Source organism: Cervus elaphus, chromosome 26 (assembly GCF_910594005.1).
Source record: "Cervus elaphus chromosome 26, mCerEla1.1, whole genome shotgun sequence".
Lineage (NCBI taxonomy): Eukaryota > Metazoa > Chordata > Mammalia > Artiodactyla > Cervidae > Cervus > Cervus elaphus.
In genome coordinates, this window is record NC_057840.1 from 37943860 (window position 1) to 37960978 (window position 17119).

At 39.0% G+C, this 17119-nt stretch overlaps 1 protein-coding gene across 17 annotated transcripts in view; it reads left to right on the top strand.

The window, feature by feature from the left end:
- The window catches only part of SCAF8 (SR-related CTD associated factor 8), a 210318-nt gene that overhangs the window by 92302 nt on the left and 100897 nt on the right, over window positions 1-17119 (top strand). For 4 of the 17 annotated variants that reach the window (XR_006337981.1, XR_006337979.1, XR_006337973.1 and 1 more), the window contains exon 21: window positions 1568-1729. The exons of the other annotated variants lie outside the window; for them this stretch is intronic. The gene's annotated coding sequence lies outside the window, so the exon portion shown is untranslated. The remainder of the gene's footprint in view (window positions 1-1567; window positions 1730-17119) is intronic. 17 annotated transcript variants of the gene reach the window in all.

A 17119-nucleotide genomic window follows, 5' to 3' on the forward strand; every position in this document is an offset into this window, starting at 1 on the left:
TATCTCTTACAAAACAGACTTAATATCCTAAGGTCTCACAGCTCACAAATGTTTCAGCAAAGATTGAAACCCAAGTCTGTCAGATTAAAAACTTACCACTTAGTATTAACTGCCAGGTACATGTGGCAGAGACTCACCAACTATTTAGTTCCTCTTCTCTTTAGAAAAGGCAAATAAATTTGGTGCGGAAGAGTGTAAACTTGAATAGTCCTGCCAGGCTTATCCTTAAATAGGGAAAAGCTGCAGTGAAACACTCAGCTGGTGTTGGCGATTGTTCACGTGTCTGTGGCGCTTTCTTCTCTTCCAGTGGCTGAATGTTTACCTCAGCTTCATTTGCTTAGATTCTACTTTCAGGATTGTTCTTTTCCTGAAGTGGTACCATAGCATGGTGTTGTTAACTTTTAAGTAACTTGCTACTCCGGAGGCAGGTTTGTATTGCATTGATATTAAAGATTTCTTTTTGAAAGCACCTTTTTCCCACAAATTAAACAAAATTTCAAAACTTTTTTACTCTTGAAAATGTTTTAATCCATGTAAAGCAGAACCAGTGATAGGTTGCAAATTTATATTTTAGGTTGTGGCTTTGGCAGCTCCTCTCTGAACTGTGCCGGTTATACACTGTATATTTAGCCAAAACTTAGTACTCAATTTTCTTGTGTATAAAACTCCTATATTAGGAATATTTTGTGACTTGAAATAAATATGTAAAGTTAGCTTTACACATACATAGTAAGCCTTCAGTGTTAGTCTTTCTTCACCACTTGAATTCACGTAGTCTAGAGGTTAGCTGTTGTCTTTGGTAGCAGTGGATAATTTGCAGTTATTTTACTTTCTTAGAATATATAACCTGATTCTAGGTTTTCTTCAAGTCACTAAATTTAGGTTCTTTTGAGGTTTAATCCACAGCGTGTCATGGTGCTGGCCTTTGGTCACCTTTTCCGAAGTCTTTGCACATGTGATTCTAAACATTGTGGCCATATTACTGCCTGATCCACACATCAGGGGAACATGCTTACCATATCTGTGAATTATTCTTCCATTTCTACTAATCTTGCCAAAGTTAATTACCATTTTGCTTATGTTATTATTTGAAATAAAAAGTTCTTGCTTTTGAACAATTGGTTTTTAGTGACATGAATCTTGTGTTTATTACTGAAGTCGGGTCAGTTTGCACATTAGTAAGAAGATACTAGTAAAATCAGAAGACTTGTACTAAAAATTAAAATAATCTTTGAAAGTATGAAAGATAACTTACGTAAGAATTGTTCTTTCCTTCTCTGGTGGTTGAAACTTTGAGCTTTTTAGATAGGCAAGGGTAGCATTTACACATCTTAAAAAAGTCTGATTTAATCATATCATATAGCACTGTGGTCATACCCACCGTAAAACATTTAGAGATTTCTAAGTAGTGAAACTATTGGGGCTTCATTTAGGAAAATGTTTTTTTGTAGAATGTATTTAACAATATATGAATTACAGCCTTTTTAATTTTTTTAGATCATACTACTTTCTGCGTTGTTAGCCAAATAGTCTGTTGACCATATGTTAAAACTCCTTCTCATTACAGGGAGAAGGGTTTAAGAGTGGAGGAGAGAAAAATTTTAACCTCTGTGTCATGGACATTCTGTATCATTTATCTTCAGAAACATAACGTTCTGTAGGAGCCATTTCCCTTCTTTACAAATGAGCAAACTGAAGTCCACGGTCACACAGCTTTTGATATGTACAGGTATTTGAACCCAGGTTTTTGCTGACTAGGCAAAGCTGTGCTTTACTTTAAAAGATACTCTTGGACGTGTGCTAAGTCGCTTTCGTCGTGTCCAACTCTTCGCAGCGCTATCGACTGTACCCCCCCAGGCTCCTCTGTCCATGAGATTCTCCAGGCAAGAATACTGGAGTGGGTTGCCATGCCCTCCTCCAGAGGACCTTCCCGACCCAGGCATCAAACCAACGTTATGTCTGCTGCGTTGCAGGTGGATTCTTTAGCACTAGCGCCACAGATTTTAATTTTAACACATGGCCTATATAATTCCATAGAGCTGCTGTAACAACATACCAGAAAGTGAGTGACTTAGAACAACAGAAACTGAATCTCTTACAGTTCTAGAGGCTAAAACCTGAAATCGAGCTGTTGGCAGGGCCATGCTCTCTCTGAACACTCTAGAGGAGAGCCTCTCTTTCTGGAAGTTCTCAGCAGTCCGTGTTATCCTCGGCTTGTAGACACATCACTTTAGTCTCTGCCTCTGTCGTCAAGTTGCTGTCTTGGATCACGTGTCTTCATATTACCTTTCTTTTATGTCTGTCTGTGTGTAAATTTTCTTTTTAAATTAGATACGAGTTATACTGGATTAGGGGCCCACCCTACTCCAGCATGACCTCTTCTTAACTAATTATGATGACTCTGTTTCCAAATGAGGTCACATTCTGAGGTACTGGAAGTTGGAACTTACACATTTTTGGAGGACGCATTTCGTGACCACCTGTGACTGAATTCTGTAACTATTGAAGATCTAAGTGCATAGACTTTGGTGGCTCAGACGGTAAAGCATCTGCCTGCAATGCAGGAAACCCGGGTTTGACCCCTGAGTTGGGAAGATCCCCTGGAGAAGGGAATGCTACCCACTCCAGTTTTCTTCCCTGGGGAAACCCATGGACAGAGGAGCCTGGCAGGCTACAGTCCTTGATGTCCCAGAGAGTTGGAAACGACTGAGTGACTGACACTTCCACTTTCAAAGAGACATTGAATAGTTTAAAACAGACTTTGGGAAGATAGTCATATTTCAGAGTGATGAAACACATCTTTGTAGAATTTCATTGTTAAATATGATAGACACTGCCTAGCTTTTTAGGTGAATTTGTAATACCCATAATTTTATGTTTTTTAGTCATACTTGAACTAACAAATTGGCAAAGAAAATCCAATAATATTAACATTATATAGCAAAGTATCTCCTGCAATTTTTTCTTGCACTTAAAATGATTCATGCTGACTTTTAAATATGAAGGTTTTTTTTTAGACTTCATTAAATATAGCTCACTGAAAATATGCAGTGTGTTTCATTTCTACTGTTTCTTTTTTATAGCATGTTAGCATTTTTTGTTTTGTCCAGATTTTCTGTTAAGCAAGTGATAATGACTGTCATTTTGCTATTTCACTGGTTTGTTGGAAATAGTTTTCTCATTTACCAAATAAGTTAACAATTTGTTATTTTCATTTAGTAGTATAACCTTAATATATTTCTCTTTTTTTAATCATAGTTATTCAGCAAAATCTTTGAAAAACAGCTTTGTAGCTGACTGACTCCAAGTTGTCTGAATATATAAGTCTTTACTCAATAGGTCTTTTAACAGTGTTCCCTATGACTTGTAGAAATTTGAACAGGCAGTTCTCCTGATTTTCATTTGAAGAGCAACAAAGCCCTTAGGACACTGCCTGGCTTGTAGAGTACATTGGTGTTTGCTATTGTTATAATCATCCAAAATGGCTGAGACTTTGTGTGTGCTAAGTCGCTTCAGTCATGTCCGACTCTGCAACCCTATGGACTGTAGCCCTCCAGGCTCCTCTGTCCATGAGATTCTCCACTGCAAGAATACTGGAGTGGGTTGCCATTTCCTCCTCCAGGGGATCCTCTCAACCCAGGGAATCGAATCCGTGTCTCTTAGCTCTCCTGGCGTTGGAAGGCAGGATCTTTACCACTAGCACCACCTGAGAAGCCCAGTAGAGACTTTGGGGGCATGCAAATCAGTGTTGTATATTAATTGCAGATAAGTAAGGGATAATTTATGCAGATTTTATATTCCAAGCCCACATCAGGGAGGGGATGGATGAAGTTACATGTTCTTGGAGCTTTAACGCTCCAAAGTTTTCCTGCCTCTAAAGCTTACTTAGTTATTCAAGCTGTATTTGTGTTTCCGGTCCAGTCTTGAAACACAGGAAGTCTGATTTTCTAGGCCAGTGGCAAGCCTGCTGGCACACCTGGCTTATCAATCAGGAAGGGATGGCAGTGATCTAAGAACAGTTAGAAAACTTCCTTTCTTTGGTTGTTGTTCGGTTGCTAAGTTCATGTCTGACTCTGCGACCCCACGGACTGCAGCACACTAGGCTTCTCTGCCCTTCCCTATCTCCCAGAGTTTGCTCCAATTCATGTCCATTGAGTCGGTGATGCTATCTAACCATCTCATCCTCTGCTGCCCTTTCCTTTCGCTTTGAATCTTTCCCAGCATCAAAGTCTGTTCCAGTGAGTCAACTCTTTGCGTCAGGTGGCCAAAGTACTGGAGCTTCATTTTCAGCATAGTTTCTTTTGTTGATTGTCTAAATATGGGAAGGAATACAGAGACCAGGGAGAAACAAATAGTCTAGAGTAGCCTTGGGGCAAGGTCCTGTTTGCCCATCAATACACACAGCAGTGTCTTTGAGCTATTCGGCAGATAGACCCCCTCCAGGTGGGAGAAGTTAACAAGGGTATGCTTCCCACAGGCATGTAGGGCACAGGCCAGCTGGACCTATGTCCAGATAGTAACAATTCAGAGGCTAAAAGTAGTGTTCCTGACTTTCTTACTCAATGAAGTAGGAACTTAACGTTTTAAGAGTAGATATTTTTTCATGAGACTTGAAAAAGGCTGATTAAGGTGAAAAAAAGATTTACACTTTTCCCATGAATGTATTCATACTAGAAAAAAACAAATGTTGAGAATTTTGGCGGTCCAGTGGTTAAGACTGTGCTTTCACTGCTGAAGGCAAGGGTTTGATCCCTGGTTGGATAACTAAAATCCCACAAGCCACGCCATTTGGGCATCTGACAAACAAAAAAAAAAAGTTGTTAATTGCTGAAATAAACGAATTAACTTTTAAAAAATTGTGTCTGACTCAATCCATTACATGGGAAAACCACATTTAGAAACATTTTAGAACATTTCTGTTAGACCTTGTATAATAATGAGACTTGTAAAACATGTTGAGAGTTATTTTATCCAAAATGAAGTCTGTCAAATAAAATTTGAGATCTCAAAAGAGATTATCTATTTGAGAGAAAGAAGTGAGGTTGTTTTGGTCATTCATAGCAACCAGTTTAGGAAGACAGCAGGGATCTTGGTTTCATTGCAAATCATGAAATACCACCATAACCATAGTTACCTGTACTTCCAAATATAAAGCAGTAATTTAATTTCTCATCAGAGCTTTAAAAAAAATAATAGCTAGACTCTTAAGAGGATAATGTAAAATTTAATTGTTACCTTGATATGGAAAGCTCAACTTGGAATGCAGCAACCCCTTCATCTGAGTCACAGCCGTGCTCTCTGCCACACGCTACACACATATGGAGCTAGGACTCAAAATGAAGAGGTCTGAGGACAAAGTAACTCATCAGGTTCACAGTTCAAAGCCTTTGTTGTGATTTGAGCTGTGTGTTAAATGCTTTCTTTATAACATGACTTATACTCTGAGCAAATAGAATCAGCAGTGTACATTTTAATTAATGGTAGATGAAGAGTGATTTCTAAACTAGTATCAGTGTTCAAAGGGCCAGAGAAGGACTTCTCTCACACCAGTATTTTTCATTTAACTGATAATAATACTAAGTAGGGTGTGTGGGAATATTTATGGATGAAGCAAGAATTCTGAGTGATGGGGGATTCAGCTGAGAAACTATGGGAATAAAGGCACTGACTAGCCTTTGGATTTCATGAACCTCCAGGTGTGATTATTCTAACCCTCCAAGGGCTGTAGACTAGCGTATGGCCTTGTTTCTAAAGCACTCAACATCAGATGGAAATGATTTTAAGAGTATATGGTGGTGGTTTAGTCACTGGTCTGACTCTTAGGATTCCGCGGACTGTAGCCTGTCAGGCTCCTGTGTCCATGGGATTCTCCAGGCAAGAATACTGGAGTGGGTTGCCATTTCTTTTTCCAATTAAGAGTATATAGGAGTAGTATAACCAGGTCTTGAAAACAGTCATGACATCTAAGTCAAGAGAGTTGAATAAGGCTGACATTTTGTGATGAGTCATTAAGCCCTTTCAAGGTTCTCAATTGGAGTTTCTCAATTTCTCCAAAGGAATACTTTGCTACTTTTGCCTTTGTTCCTAAAAGCTTAGATAGTTCTGTATTCCTTTTTGTAGCTCTAGTGGTTGGTCTGGTGGAAAAAGAGAGTGAGTTATTGACTACTTACTCCTTGTTGTTGGGATTGTTGTCAAATACCTACTTTGGCACCTTAAACAAAGCACCTCTTTTGGCTGGAAGTGGTGGAGCCAGGTTGATTTTTAATAGTAAAATTTTTTTTTCCATTGCTCAATGAGTAGTCTTACTTTGCTTTTGTTTCTGTCTTGACTGTTTACATTTTTAACATTTGGAAATGGTTTCTAATAATTAAGGGCAGGAGGAGAAGGGGATGACGGAAGATGAGATGGCTGGATGGCATCACCGACTCGATGGACATGAGTCTGAGTAAACTCCGGGAGTTGGTGATGGACAGGGAGGCCTGGCGTGCTGCGGTTCATGGGGTTGCAAAGAGTCGGACACGACTGAGCGACTGAACTGACTGAATACAACTTAGAGTCTAATGCAGCACACACACATAAATATATGCACATGCATATGTATATATATCAGACACCTCAAAGAACCTTTAGCAAGCCTTGTAGATTTTCTTTTGATCCTTTACAATGGTACTTCAATGTTCTTTCAGGAACCAGACAAGTTAAAACCAGTCTCTCTTTCTGCCTTGAGTCTCACATCTACTTATCATACTTGTAGTTTTTAGGAATTAGATCTTTAAAGCTGGATCTTTAAAGTTGAATCATCAGATTCAACCCAGTCTTGAAAAAAATGACTCCTTTAAATGCCCTAAGAAGTGGAAATTAATACGTGTGTGTGTGTGCACACGTGCTTAGTCAATCAGTCGTGTCCAACTCTTTGGGACCCCGTGGACTGTAGCCCACCAGGCTCCTCTGTCCATAGGATTTTACTCAATACTACATGTATTCTCAGAGAACAAGAGAGCTGCCTTTAATTTTTTAAAGCAGCAATATTTCTGATAGCTGGCTTAAAAAGAAAAAGCAGTAGATTCAAATGATTTTTTAGTTATGATTCATCTTCTGGTTTATTATAACCTAGTAATAATCTAAATAATCTAATAATCTAAAATTATCAGGACTATCTAGCGCTGTCCATACCATCAGTACTGTGGTTCACTTTGTGGATTTTCTCCAGCTGCTTCTTTGGACCAGCTGGTTCCAAACAATGCCAAAAGTTAATTGAGACTGAACGACTTCAGAGAGAAGACAGGAGTGAGAGGAATGCAGCAGTGGGCACGCATGTACCCCTTCTTGGCCTTCTGACGTGTTGGATATTCACTGTTCTGTCAAAAAGAAACCTTTAATTTTTCTTTTTTGTGAATTTTTTGAAGGCTGTTTTATGGCTGTGCTCTTGGATGTTGTAACTTGTGAACCACCGTTCTGAACTCCTTTTTATCAAACTGATAAATTCAAAGTAAAATACATGATTTCATTGAGCCATTGGTGCATAGGATGGATTGATAGGAATAAAGACAGTATGTTTGACTCATCATGTATTTAGAGTTCATATTTGAAACCCAAGCAGTAAACCTCTTAGGGTGATGATAAACATGCAAAAACCCCAGACATTTATATGGTTTTAGAATTTAGCCCAGGAAAGAAAACTTCACGGGCGCTGCTGCACGCGGTCTGAGGTACACCTTTTGCGTGCTAAGTCACTTCAGTCATGTCCGACTCTTTGTGAGCCTGTGGACTGTAGCCCACCAGGCTCCTCTGTCCATGGGATTCTCCAGCTGAGAATACTGGAGTGGGTTGCCATGCCCTCCTCCAGGGGATCGTCCTGATCCAGGGATTGAACCTGCATCTCTTATGTCTCCTGCATCGGCAGGCAGGCTCTTTACCACCAGCGCCACCACACCCTTGGGCCCTCTTTAATGTTGCAACTTATCCTAGTAAATGAGAATTGGTAGTGTTTTCAGTGGTTCTTCCCACACCCCTCTGCTCTAAGCATTTTACAATCTGGAATTCACTTCTGTTAATGGGATTGCTGAGGCCTTAGCAGCCTTCTTGCTTCTGGCTTCCTTGTATTCTTCTGATCGTGAAGCTTTCATTGTTAATTAAAAATCCGTGAAGCCCCAGGGGCAGGACTTGACGTATTTTAGGGTGCCTTTTTCCTATAACTTGGACAATAGAAAGAACCCTGAGTCTGGGGAAGTGAGCGTTGCAATCCTCATCAGTGACAGAATTTGTTACCTTGTATTGGCGCTCTAATTTTTATCTAGAGCGAGGTTAAAATGTATGGAAGGTGTACCAGCATTTTCCTTCTTTCCTCAAAAGACATATATATTTTACAGGTACAGCTGGGACAGATACCATTGATCTGTCCAGGGAGTCTTTCCTGCTAACAGCCGTGAGTTTTTCACTTCTCTCTCGGCAGCCACTACTAGTCACAGTTATTAGCGTTAGAACTGAAACCACTTCATTGTGGCACTGAAATATTTTGCCATTGACAACCATGTGCCTGACTTGAATAGTTAGCCCAGCGTCCTCTCAGTTTGCAGTGTACAGTTGTTAGTCCTTAAGGTGACATTATATGATGTTACTTTCCATTGACGAACACTGTTCAGATATTCCTCTGTTTGGTGCCTCATTTGACATACAGTCACCTCTTGTATCATTTAGTCAATTAGCTGTTCTGTTCCTGAATTTTAAGTAGCTTACAACAAAAATAGTACTATAGGTAAGATTATCGACTCACTTGAATCGATTAAAGTGTATAGTGAAGTTTTTTTCTGCTTAATGTTCCTCGTGAAATAATTTGATGCAGTAGCTTGCAGCAGTAAATAGATGATGAGGGTGGTTGTTTCATCAATAGCTGAGTTGTGAGCGAGGTATTGGAACCCTTAGATTTGTTAAATATAATTACTTATATCTAGGCTGTTCTTTAACTGTACTTACATTGCCTTCCTCAGTTCTTAACACCTCTCAGCATGTTTCCAAATCATGTGCACTTTTCATTTGCCTTTGGGGGAATAAAAACAGAACCTGACGGCTTTAGAGATAACCCTGATTGCTGTATGAACATGTTTGCCTCCAGTAAATTGTTTTGCTCACTTGACTGTAGGCTTATGTACCATTTGTAGTCAGGTTTTGGGTGAAGTGCATGGGCTTTTCCGTATGTTAACGCCCCTTATCAGAGCTCATCGTATAGAGACCTCAAATGTGCAGAAAGTGGAAGTGTTGGTCGCTCAGTCGTGTCCAACTCTTTGTGATCCCATGGACTGTAGCCCGCCAGGCTCCTCTGTCCATGGAATTCTCCAGGCAAGAACACTGGAGTGGGCTGCCATGCCGGGCTCCCTGATCTGTTTATCTTTGCCTGGCCCTCTGTCTGATGTCTACCATAAACACCATGTGATTTGGCAATCTGATGTAATCTACAGTTCCTCGAGAGTGCTTTCCAGCCTGTCTTGCTGTTCCTTCTGCCTGAGTGGGAATGCTCGTCTTCTCCACTCTGCAGACTCCTTTTTATCTCCAAGTCTCCGTACAAGGGCCACAGCTTCAGCCTTTTCTGCTCCCCCTGGGAAAGTAGCCCTTCTCTTCCGTAAGAGCTGAGATCAGATCTTATTTATCCTCCTAGTAAATTGCCTGCCTCATAATACACATTCAGTAAAAACTTTGTTGAAAGAATAAGTGAACGTTGAAAAGAAGTTAGAGTCAAAAAAAAAAAAAAAAGATCGCTGAAATCTATAGTGAAATCAGTTCTCAGCTATACAAAGCCTTAGACCTTCAACTGCAGCAACGCTCTTGGAAGCTTGATAGAAACTCAGAATCCTGACTGACCAGCAGTTTCCCTCCCAGACCTGCTTACTTATCAGTCTGTGCATTTTAAGAAGTTCCTCAGGTGATTTGTAGTAATTATAAAATTTGAGAAATAGGATTCTAGGTCATTTTTTCCCCAACAAATGTGGAATTTCCTATGTTCAAATGGAATATATATACACATATGTGTGTGTTAGCTCAGTTGTGTCCAACTCTTTGCAACCCCATGGGCTGTAGCCCACCAGGCTCCTTTGTCCATGGAATTCTCCAGGCAAGAATACTGGAGTGGATTGCCATTCCCTTCTCCAGGGGATCTTCCTGACCTAGGGATCCCCCAGGTCTCCTGCATTGGAGGCAGATTCTTTACCATCTGAGCCACCAGGAAATATATATATATATTCCCTCAGATGGTAAATCTTGGGATGGGGGTGGGCCTATGGATCTATGGATTTGGATCAATTCCTGGATTCCCTTTGGCCCTTTCTGATTGGGGAGGGGGAGGTCCCAAAGTTTATCTTGGCCTCAATTTACCCTGTAGGTACTGGCAATGTGCCCCGTAAGGAATGGTTATAATCAAGTATGAAAGGCTTAGAAAAAAAAAGTCTTTGGTAAATGAGACGAAAATAATGAAAACTAACATTCTATTATTTAAATGTTACTGTAAGCAGTGTGACTCAGCTCTGCTCTAAGATGAACATACAAAGGTGAATCGTGTTAAATAACACAATTTTTGTGTAATAGGATTTTAGTTGTAGTATTAAATTTTTTATAGCACAATTTTCAAAAGTTTTGGGAAATCTGATATTTTTGAATAATGGTTCTAAAAAGAAAAACCAGGAAGGCTCAAAGTTAGATGTTTTGACCAGACATCTAAATTTCTGAGTTTCCTTGCCAGATTCTTTGAAACTGTTTTCAAAACTTTAAATGCTAAGATTTAAATTTGATTCTAAAACAAAAATGCTAGAGGTGTAAGCGTTGGAAAAAGCGTCTTGCCACATGAGTTTATTATTGAAATAGAGGAATATAGTAATTCAGCAAATACTGAGGAATACATATATTTTAAGTTCTTTGATAGGTGAAAGTTTGTGATAGCAGATGGTTGAGGATGATTGTAAGGGGTTGACAGAACACAGTCCCTGCCTTCAAGTTTACCTTTTAAGTCGTAAACTCTCTTTTCAGTATGACCTGTGAATTGCAGTCACTTTAGGATATACAGGACGTAGCTGAAACAGAGAGGACTCCTTTCTAGATTTCAGTGAGAAGATGCATTTTGATTTCAGCAGATTGACTCCCTCCTAAGTCTCAATACCCTTATCCATTAAATGAAGATAATAAAAATATCTATCTAGAAGACTTGTTTTGAGGACCAAGTGAAAATACATGCAGAGTGCTTAGTACAGTGTCTAAAATGGACCGACTGCTTAGTAACTTAGCTACTGAGGCTCTGTGGCAGTTATGTATGACTATAGAGAATCTTTCCTTCTGGCTTCCTGGGTTCTGCGTCCCTTCTTCCTTCCTTCCTTTTTATTAATCTATTCAGAGCCCTCATCTGTGGATTTGAGAGGGAGGCTCTCTCAAATTTTTAGAAGTCAAGTGTAGATTTCTTTGGAAGTTTATTTTTCCTCATTGTCGTCCTCCTCCTTCAATATAAATAACCCCAGTCTGTCTCACTTTTTTAGTTTCCAGAATATTAGTGGTGTGGCCCTTTTATGGCACGTTGCCTCTCGTTCAACATCTGCACTGCGCAGTAAGAAAGTGCTTAGTCATATGTGGCTATTTAAATTACTAAAAATTCAGAATTCTCTTAGCCAGTCACACCACCCACACTTAAAAATGCCCAGTAACCATGTGTGGTTGTGGCTCCCAAATTGGACAGCCAGAAAGTTCTATTTTGTAGCGCTCTTCTAAAGAATGGTGATTGCTGATCATAGTGGACCCAAAAAGTGGGTTCTTTACCTAAGCAATTTTTTTTATTCAAAATATTCTTCCCTCTACTATATTATTTAAAAAAAAGAAGAAGAAAAACACCTATTACCTTTGGTTATTTTCCACTAAAGAGTTATAATGCTTGAACAATTTTAAAGTTTTTTTCCCTTGAAGTTTTAAAATTTGTAGACATCTTTAAAATGCTGTTTATGATAACAGACAACAGTGTTGCATTAGATTAAATATATTCAGTATTCATTTAGAGTTTCCATACTGCAACTAGGGCTTACCAGGTGGTGCTAGTGGTAAAGAACCTGCCTGCGAGTGTAGGAGGTGCTGGAGATGTGGGTTCGATTCCTGGGTCGGGAAGGTCCTCTGGAGAAGGAAATGGCAACCCACTCCAGTATTCTTGTCTGGGAAATCCCATGGACAGAGGAGCCTGGTGGCTGCAGTCCATGGAATCGCAAAGAGCCGGACACGACTGAGCATGCACACATACACCCTGTACATTATTATTATGGCAGACACGTCAGCAGACAGGCCGTGATTTTGAATAAGCCAGCCAAAATAACAAAAAGGCTAAAAAGTTTCTCTACTGACTGCTTCTGGCAAATGTACAGTGAATGGAAGTAGTCAGTTATACTAACATTCCAGATTGGTTTGCCAAGAACCAACCTATAAATCATCCCAGAAATTTCCACATGAGTACTTAGTCAGAATCCTCCTTTTTTAAGAAAGTTCTGGAGCCCCCAAAATGATATTTCTTATTTGCTGATTTGTTTCTACAGAAACAAATTGGATTTATAGATATGTAAGTAAATGCTGAGTTCATTTTCATAGTGTGAAATCTATTACTACTATTGTTGCCCTGTTTAGTTTACTGTATAATTCCTGATATGCAGCCATATTCTCTAGAATATGGAGAGATAGCTACTGTAAGTAGTAAATGTAGGATTTATTCTGAGAGATTGGGAATCAGATAAGAATTGAAGAGAAAGTAAATAATCCCCTGTTGTTGTTTAGTCGGTAAGTCATGTCCGACTTCTCTGTGACCCCATGGACTGTAGCCCGCCAGGCTCCTCTGTCCATGGGATTTTCCAGGCAAAAATACTGAAGTGGGTTGCCGTTTCCTTCTCCAGGGGATCTTCCCAACCCAGGGATGGAACCTTTGTCTCCTGCATTGGCAGGCAGATTCTTTACTGTCTGAGCCACCAAGGAAGCCCCTTAATGGTTTTGAAAACAGCTTGAATGGAGATCATTGGCTGTATTTTTAAGACATGGCAAAATTTAGAGAGATTATGACTTTTACCCATGATAGCGGACAGAGGTAGCAGGTTTTTTTTTTTTTTTTTTTGTAAATACATGTGTAGTTGACCCTTGAACAAAAAAAAGGGGTTCCATACAAAGATTTGTGTGTAACCTATAATAGGCCCCCCATATTTGCAGTTCCACATGCATGGATTCAACCAACCTCAGATCACATAGTACTGTAGTTATCTATTATTGCAAGAAATTCGTGTATAAATAGACCCATGCAGTTCAAGGGTCAGCTCTAGTTGCTTCCATATAAAAAGTCTGTATATAATTCTCATAGTGTTTATACTTTCTACATCTCCACAGAAGTGCAGTAAACTAATTTGAGTTCAAAGAGAATCAAGAAGGGCAAGTTGCTTCATCTCTCGATCTAAGTTCTCTTATGTAAAACAGCCAATTATGTCTTCCTCGGGTGTTTACTTTGAGGTCTTAAAATGTAATGCTTGGTACTAATACAGGCTACAATATGGTTGAATCTGTAAAATACCCCGTGAGTGTTCAATCACTCAGTTGTGTCTGACTCTCTGCGACCCCACAGACTGTAGCCCACAGGGCTCCTCTCCATGGGATTTTCCCAGGCAAGAATACTGGAGTGGATTGCCATTTCCTCCTCCAGGGGATCTTCCCAACCCAGGGATGAAACCTGTGTCTCTTGCATTTCCTGCATTGGCAGGCAGATTCTTTACCAGTGAGCCAGCTGGGAAGCCCCTTGGAAAATATTATGTTTAAGTAGAAGAATTCAGATGCAAAAGACCACATAGTGTATTATTTATTCATGTGAAGTGGCCAGCGCAGGCTAATCAGTAGAAACAGAAAGTGGATTAGTAGTTGCTAGTGGCTGAGGGGGAACGGAGGGAACTGGTGGGTACTAGTTTATATTTGGAATGATGAAAATGTTGCAAAATTAGGTAGTGGTAATGGTTGCACAATTTTGTGAATATGCTTCAGACTACTGAATTGCCCACTTAAAAGGGTGAGTTTTATGGTCTGTGAAATACCTCAGTAAGAAAACAAAAATCTGTAATGCATGTAAAGCGCATTATTAGCAGGACCTGAAACATAGTAAACTCTCTCTAAAGAATATCTACTGTTATTAGGAACCGTTTGTGAATTTGAAGAAAATGCAGGAAATCTAGCAAGTATAACAGTTAGCATTTTATTTTAATACTGAAACATTTATAGGTGCCTTAACCATTCAATAGTATATTTTAATTTTTTTTGTCAGCAGTAATAGTATGTATAATGTGAAAGATGTTTTTGCTAACACTAGATTCCAAATTCAGATGTTGTAACAACAGGAAAAAATTCCACATTTTAGTCAGTATTATTTCAACAGTTTTCTTAGTTTAAAAATAAATATCATTAAAATGGTAAAATTTAATATTCTGTGTATTTTACCACAATTTAAAAGATGATAAATAAATACCAAGCCTAATAACAATTTTTTATCCTTAGATAGTCTCCACTTGCCATGTTTATAGACCTATTCTTTTTATTAATTCAAAAAAAGATAATCATAGAGATAGAAGTCTTTAATGATGACAGATGATAGGTATCCTCAGTTTGGAAACTGTAAAACCAAAATCGTTAACAGCTAACATCTCATGATCATATATGCCAGATACTGAATAGGGTACACAGGAAATAAACTCCTTACCTTAAATTCATCTCACAGTGTTAGTATGATGAAAAAAATAGATTCATTGCTTTTGGTCTTGGTGGGGGGGTGGGGCACATAAGGCCTTAACTTCTCATCTTAGTTGTAGTATCAGTGTCAGTGACTTTTACCAGTAAAAACTCTAACTTTCAGAGAAGAAATATTATAAACAGGGGAAAAAAATCATTTTTGTTTTAAAAGACTCACCTAAGAGGGAATTGAAAACAAAGACAAAGACAATTTACTGAGTGAAGCTGTAGTGCCTACAAATGTGCTTGAAATAGTTACTCAGATATTTGATGATCTGCAGGTATTCCTTCAGGTATAATTTTATAATAAAAACATGAAATTGTGGTAACTATTATCTGGTCGATTATGACTAGTATTTTGTTTGAGTGGGAGTTGAGCAGGTTAGAATGGAGATAGCGAGAAATTCAGTGTTACTGCATTCAAGGAACTTAGAAAGTTATTAAGGGACGGAAGGGTGTGGAACTCTACAGAGCAGTTGTCGTAAAAGGTGAGGTTAAATATACTCAGAGGCTTCACTATTTGGTGAAGGTGTTTGAAATGATGCAGCTAATAAGAAAAGGGATGCAGTGGAGACTGAAGTCAAGGTAGTCAACTGTTCAGAGGTTGATAAAATGTAGGATCACCCTACGAGTCAGGTGACTGATGGTTTGGTTGCTTAAGTGAGACTGGGTTACACAGAATCTTTAGCTTCAGGAGCTGAGAGGTTCATATTTCATCACTTAGGTTGTGGGGAACCACTTAGTATAGGTTCTCAAACTGAAAAATGGTTTGATGAAGTGGTGCTTTAGGAGAGGTTGATTTCGGTAGTTTTGCGTGTGGCAAAGGCAAACGGTAGTGGACAGACCTGAGAAGTCGCTCCGCAGGGCCCTGTGTGGGTGGTGGTCACTTCTTTGTGACACAGAAATCTGGTCCCAGCAGAATTTTAAGTGGGTTGTCACCTTTCTTTTTTTCACTTTTTCCTTTCATGACAATTTGCTGTTATTCATTAAGTTGGTAATTAAAAAAAATTTTTTTTTACTTTAGTAAGTGAATTTTATAAACAGAGCTTTCTTTGTCAAATTTTCATTGGACAAGACTAATGATAAAATGGTGGGGAATTCGTACTTTCGGACAGGGCACACTGCTCATTGGAGTCACAGTAAAGAAGGGACCACATGTCACTTTTTAAGGTCAGTGCTTCTCAAAATGTGGACCAAGGGTAACCTGAATTGGAATACCTGCAAGGCTTGTTCAAAATGCAAGCTAGCTCCTCCCAAGCCCTAGTGGAGCTAAAAGCTTTGGGAACAGGTAGAGAAAACCTGCCTTTTTAACCAACAATCCAGGAATACTAAAGGCATAACTAAATTTTGAGAACCACAGTTTAAAGAATTGTAACTTTTTATGGAATTATTCTAGCAGGTAGTCGTCTGAGATTTCATTTCCTTCAGTTTCTGTCTTAATGGAACATTTCTTAGTAGACCAAGTTATGTGTGGCATCTAACTCTCAGCTGGAAGCTAAAAGAACATTAAATAATCTAATTTGGGGGACACAGTTTTGCAGTTTTTCCTAGAGTGTAAGCAAGTTTTTGTTGCATAGTAAAGCAAACAGGTCCCCCTTGGATGGATTGACTACTAGCAACATAAGCAGCCTGTCTGGTGGTGTTGTGTCTGGTTTGTCCAAGTTCGTTAAATCAAATTCCTTTTCTATAATAATGTCAGTGTTACCAATGTCTGGAGTTGAATGATTCCTATTCTACCTGTTAGACTGTTTACTTCAAAAGTGAAAAAAGTGAAAGTGTTAGTCTCCCAGTTGGGTCCGACTCTGCGATCCCATGGACTGTAGCCCACCAGGTTCCTCTATCCATGAGATTCTCCAGGCAGGAATACTAGAGTGGGTAGCCATTCCCTTCTCCAGGGTATCTTCCCCACCCAGAGATCAAACCTGTAATTATTAGGTTCCAACTTAGAATGTGTTATATTAATCACTGAATATATATTCTTAAATTCTAGTAACTTAACTTGCAAGAGTTGGGGGGGGGACAAAAAAGGTTAAAGCAGGAATTCCAAAACATTGCCTCAGAAGTTACAGGAGTAACTGAAATTAGCCTGCTGTTAACATTTTCAACAGTTGATGTTTTTATTGCACCTGGCTCCTCTTTACCCTTATTGACCTCTGTTTACTGTAAGTGTGAATAAATCTAAACTATCACCATTTTATTACTTGACTGAAAAGCAAATTAAATACTACTTGAGAAATACTACTAAGATAAATGGATTTCTTTATATTCATTTTTAGGTGGGTTTAGATTTGCAACCAGAAACGTTTGTTTGTTCCCCATGAATGTAACACATAGCATGTTATTTTCCATTTTGGTTTCT